The 6,228-nt window shown below is 38.1% G+C and overlaps 1 pseudogene; it reads left to right on the forward strand.

Annotated features, from left to right (window-relative positions):
* Positions 1-1,435: 1,435 nt before the first annotated feature.
* Positions 1,436-2,293, forward strand: LOC112396959 (nucleophosmin-like; annotated as a pseudogene).
* Positions 2,294-6,228: the final 3,935 nt, after the last annotated feature.

Consider the following 6,228-nt stretch of genomic DNA (forward strand, 5'->3'; position numbering starts at 1 on the left):
GTAAGTGCTCAAACATCTTAGCTGTTGTTATTAAAGATGTTATAAGACAGGTAAAGTGCTTTATAAGCTCTTCAAGGCAGTTAGAGGCATCCTTTCTCTTTGCTACTTAATTAGCAATGATATTTTTCTGTTGGGGATACAAAAATCTGCCATTTAGTGCCTCTGTATCAGGCAAGCACATTTCTGCTGTGGGTAGTACCACTTACTGATGTGGGATAGAGATCTAATTAAGCACAATACATTGGAACTCCAGGAGTCAAATCCTAGAGCTGCAGTGGTCCGGGGGCGTGGAGGGTGGCACCACTGCTAATTGAACATTTCCTCTGGGGCGTTTTGTTTCCCTCTGGCTTCCTGTGAAGCTGCTCACTGGGTTCAAGTGCAGCCAGGGTTTGCAGTGCAGTTAAATGACGCCCCAGTTGCACAGTTGCACAAGGCTTTGTTTGGGTATTGCTCGGTCAAAATGATGTAGGAGCTGGGTGGTCGGGGCGGGGGGCGGGGGTGCGATCTACTGCAACTGTTCATCATTACCCAAATAAGCTTGAGAAGCCTCCCAATTAACCTTCATGTGTAATAAAGCCAATCAGTACCGAAAACAAGAATTTCTCATTTACTAAAATGATATTTGGCTTGTGATAGCTGTCTGGGAGTGTTGAACCAGGTAGAAAACATGGAGAAAATCACCCTCTGTCCCACAAATTTAAGCTTGGTGATTATATATATATATATATATAAAAAAGACCAAGAATTTCATTTGGTAGCCTAAGCTGTTTTTGTCCTGATTTCAAGGTAAGAATAGAAATATATATTAGTCTTCTGCTGTAAAATAATATACTAAAACATACCTGCAACTTAAAACCTGATATAAATGTATGAGGCATATCAATGTTTTCCTAAGTTCTTGTGGCTTAAAAATCTAAATAGCAGAAATTAATTTGGAAACATATTTTCCTTACAGATATGTTTCATCTTTTCAGAGAAAGAAAACAGAGTAAAGAAAATGCAGCATTTATGTAAATAACAGAAGGACACGTCGCTATAAAAATTAATATGGCCAGTCAAATGATACTATTTTTTGAGATCTTGCTGTGTCCACATTACTGTGCTATACTGGAGGGTCAATATAATATTAAGGGTGAGAAGAATAAACCTCACTAATTTTGTGTCTAATAGGCCCTCAAATGTTTATTGAAATGAATTCAATTTAACTTCATTGAATTGATTTATACTGACTTGAATTAGGACAATTATAACACACTGTCACTATACTTAAATCTCTAATCTAGCTAAGGAATTAAATATAAATGCATGAAATTTTAAATAATACAAATAATGAATAACAATACATGACTATAATTTTTTTAAATAATGGCTATTCTCCGGACAGTAGTTATCTCTGTCCACCCCCTCTCCCACCTAAACATGTGCCACCGACCTCATGGAAAACTCAATGGACGTGGGCATGGACCCTGAGGTCCCAGAGCTATCTTTTTGGTTGTCAACTAAAGGTTGACAAAGATTATCACTTTAAAGTAGATAATGATGAAAATGAGCACCAGTTATCTTTAAGAACAGTCAGTTTAGGGGCTGGTGCAAAGGATGAATTGCATACTGTTGAAGCAGAGGCAGTGAATTATGAAGGCAGTCCAGTTAAAGTAACACTGGCAACTTTGAAAATGTCTGTATAGCCAACAGTTTCCCGTGAGAGCTTTGAAATTACACCACCTGTGATCTTACGGTTGAAGTGTTGTTCAGGGCCTGTGTATCTTAGTGCACACACTTAGTAGCTGTGGAGGAAGATACAGATTCAGAAGATGAAGAGGAGGAGGACGCGAAACTCTTAAGTACATCTGGAAACCCTTTCTGCCCCTGTAAGTGATAGCAAGTTTCCACAGAAAAAAAAGTAAAACTTGCTGCTGATGAAGAAGAAGATGATGATGATGTTGATTTGGGTAATGAGGAAGCTAAAGAAAAAAGCTCCAGTAATGAAATCTATAGAAAATACTCCAGCCAAAAATGCATAAAAATCAAACCAGAGTGGAAAAAACTTGAAACCTTCAACACCGAGATCAAAGGTCAAGAATTCTTAAAAAAAATAGGAAAGAACTCCTAAAACACCAAAAGAACCTAGTTCTATAGAAGACATTAAAGCAAAAATGCAAACAAGTATAGAAAAAGATTGTTCTCTTCCCAAAGTGGAAGCCAAGTTCATCAGTTATGTGAAGAATTCTTTCCAGATGACTGACCAGGAGTCTATTCAAGATCTCTGCAGTGGAAGTGGAGGAAGTCTCTTTAAGAAAATAGTTTAAATGGTTTGTTAAAATTTTCCGTCTCTTTCATTTCTGTAACAGTTGACATCTGGCAGTCCTTTTTATAATGCAGAATGAGAACTTTCCCTACCATTTCTGATAAATGTTGTCCAGGTTCCATTGCTAAGAATGTGTTGTCCAAAATGCCTGTTTAGTTTTTAAAGATGAAACTCCACCCTTTGCTTGGTTTTAAGTATGTATAGAATGTTATCATAGGGCATAGTAATAGTGGTGGTCAGACAAATGGAAATGGTGGGGAGACAAAAATATACATGTGAAATAAATTCAATATGTTAATAAAGTAAACAAATAAGTATAATTAATAAATAATGGTAGACACACAAGAAGTTGCAAAAATGATACACAGAATCCCATGAATCCTTTACCCAGCTTCTATGGTGCCATTTTATTTGACTGTTGTATAATCAAAATCAGGGAACTGACACTGGTACCATACTGATAACTAGACTACAGACTGTATTTGGTTTTCTCCAGTTTTTGCCTGCCACTCAACTGTATGTGTACATGTGTGTGTGCTTATAATAGCATGTAGTTCTATGAGATTTAATACTCTGTATAGATTTGTGTAACCACCACCACAATCAGGACACAGAACTATTCCCTCACTCCAGAGGGACTCCTTCAGTTTACCACTTTGTAATCTCACCCACCCCCAATCACAATCACTAATCTGTTCTCCATTTCTATTGCTTTGCCATTCTAAGAATGTTATGTAAGTAGAATCATATAGTATGTAACCTTTTGAGATTGGATTTTTTCACTAAGCATAATGCCCCTGAGGTCCATCTAAGTTGTTCCATTTGTCAATAGTTTGTTCTTTTCTTATGGCTGAGTGGTATTCCATGATATGGACATACCAGTGTCTGTTTAACTATTCACGCATTAGAGGACATTTAGGTTGTTCCCAATTTAGGGCTATTACAATTAAAACTGCTATGAACATTCATGTGTACATGTTTTTGTCAATCTAAGTTTCCATTTCTCTGGGATGAATGCCCGGGAGTACCAATATTGGACTGTATGGTAGTTGCATTGTTAGCTTTGAAGAAACTGCCACACATTCCCACCAGCAGGTATATGAGAGATCCGGCTGCTCCACACACTCTCCAGTATTTAGTTTCCTACTATTTTTCATTTTACCCATTCTGGAAGGTGTGTAGTAATATCTCATTTTGGTTTTAAATTTACTTTTCCTCAACACACAACTACAATTTGAGATGTCACATGAGAATTAATTGATTGCCAAATTGTATGGACAATTTTTCTCTTCTATTTTGGTGGTTTTCAGTATTGACTTTGTTAGAATCACCTGAGGAGATTTAAAACCAACTCCAAGCCCAAGCTATACCTCAGACCAATTAAATTTGAATCTCTCAGGGTAGACCCAGGCGTCATTACTTATTTGTTAAAATTATCCCGATAATTATAATATGCAACCAAGGTTGAGAACCAATGTTGAATCTAATTTCTACACAGACACCAGAAGTCTAATCATAAAGCTCTTTGCTGACTCCCCCATACGCTGTGCTGCAGATAAAACCCAAGTTCATTGACTGGCTCCTCAAATCTTTCTCCCCACCTTACCTCCAGCCCCAATAACCTCCATTTTCTGTCTACATTTTATGCTCTGGTAGTAACAAATTATTTGTAGCTTGCCACAGTTATCACTGTGTTTCATGCAAAATTCCTGCAGTTAGAAACCTGAGAATGTACGTTTTTATCAAGCATTCTAAGTGATCCTGATGCACAATAAGAGTTGAAAGACACTATTTCCACTAATCGCAAAGTGATTTACTTATTTTTTATTACTCTATTCTTCATTTATTCATTCATCCAAAAAATATTAATTGAGGACCTAATGTGTAGAAGGCACTGGAGAGAATAACTTATGGTACAGTGATGGAAAGTCCTGGCAGACAAGTAAAAAATGCGACAAGTACCAGGGTGGGTAAGCACAGGGGTTGAGGGAGCTCACAGGAGTGGCACCCCAACCAGTTATAGTAGATGTAGCTTGAAACTTGAAGGATGAGTAGGAATTAGCCAGGCAAAGTGAGGCAAAGGAGAGGATACAGTTTTTCTGAAAGAGAAAACATGTTTAAAGGCTAACAATAGAATAACATGGCTTGTTCAGACAATTTTAAGATCTTTGGTATGGCTAGAGCAGGAAGGAAAAGGAATAAACATAGACGTCTAATATTCAAATGTTTTACTCATGTTACTTTAATGTCTCTAATAAAGTAATATCAGTAAATAAGAATCAGTGGCTATGAATGGGTGAAGTCATTTTTCTTAAGCAAAGAGTAATTGGCAATTGCAGCTTGAAGGGCTTTTGAAGATTCAATTGGAAATAGCCCTCACCTCATTAAACTCTATTAACAGCATTTTTTTTAAGTTTATGACCCTGCCCAAGAGTAGCTGACCTCAACTTCAGGGTCAAGAGATTTGCTTCGAGCACTTATTTCAGGCCCTAAATGTTATGGGAACTAAGTACTCTCTCTTAATCCAAGTGTTCATCTCTGATGGAGGATATTGCTCTGCTCTCTAAATGACACTAACACTTCACTTTTCAAATACATGTCAGCTGTGTTGCTGAGCGTCTACAGCAGTTGTCATTCTGCTGCCTGAGTCAGTGACTCAGAGAAGCTGCCCTCCCAGCAGTGTGTGTGTTTGGAGAGAGTGGTGGGGATTAAAACATAAGATCCCAACTGAAGCACTTTAAATTGCTAAAATTGCTACAGTAGTCCATTGGAACCAAAAGGTGATGAATTCTTCAACTGAACTGTTGAAAAAGTTATCAAGGAAACTGAAAAGTAAAATTTCATTTCAAAGATTAGCTTAAAAAAAAAAAAAAAGCAAGTTTCACCTCACTGGGGAGCTTTGCTGTTCCAGAATGATTTTAAGTTCACTTAGGGATATTTTAGTTTTATTCATGTTTTGGCAAAATTTATGAGCTGCAGATCATTTCCTTAAAAAAGACATTCATACTGTCACTGCCAACACTGGAGTAAATTTCACTTTATCAAGCAAAATTGTTCACTCTCACAATTTAAAAAAAATTTATCCCGGATGCTATGGAGGGAGTGTTCTCCTTCCTCTGGACCTCTGAGAACAATAAAACCACAGTGTCAACTCGTGGGAGCAATTCTGCATCAGAAGACTCTGGCCTGGCTGTCACCACTGACCAGCTATGAATCAGGACTAGCCACTGCCATCACAACAAACTTTTAATTAAGAACCTAGTCTGCCACATAGACAGACTAGCTATGGGGCAGATCTTCTGATAAATTTGAGGGTATTTCAAGAGCCCACAGAGTGGAACATCTGAAATCAGGGCTATCTTAGAAAATCTAGGGCATGTCAGCACTGTGCCTACCCTCAATTGACTTACCATATAAACCCTGTTGACATGGATGAAGACCAAACCAAAGAAATAAAAACATGTAGTAAGCATGGTTAAGAATTTATATTCTCAACCAATTATCTTCTTTCATTGTCAGCAGTTTGCAAATCCTCTGAAGGCTCAAAACTCTGTAATGGAAGGGGACATCATAAAGGCCCCACTGGCCAGCTTCTCAAGCTACTCAGCTTTGCCACTTTATGTAACAAAACTAAAAACAACTCTCTCTTAACCAGAATTGAGGCTAGGGAGGGGTGTGTGTGTGGGTGTGTGTGTGCTGGGAGAGGCCAGAGCTTGAATACAACGCTAAAGAGGCTTACGATGTCCTTCCATTTGTGACTGCTCTCTTCAGAAAGTAACTCTGAGGCCAGCCCTTAGAATGTCAGCAGGCCTGGTACTTCCCTGAGGACAGCCCGAGAGTAGAAGGGTCTTTCTCTTCTGCCTTGAGTACATGTTTACCCAACTTTGCCTCTTTGGTTAAAGGAGCATTCAATATGAAAATAA

Source organism: Neophocaena asiaeorientalis, unplaced genomic scaffold (assembly GCF_003031525.2).
Source record: "Neophocaena asiaeorientalis asiaeorientalis breed wild unplaced genomic scaffold, Neophocaena_asiaeorientalis_V1.1 scaffold203, whole genome shotgun sequence".
Classification (NCBI taxonomy): domain Eukaryota; kingdom Metazoa; phylum Chordata; class Mammalia; order Artiodactyla; family Phocoenidae; genus Neophocaena; species Neophocaena asiaeorientalis.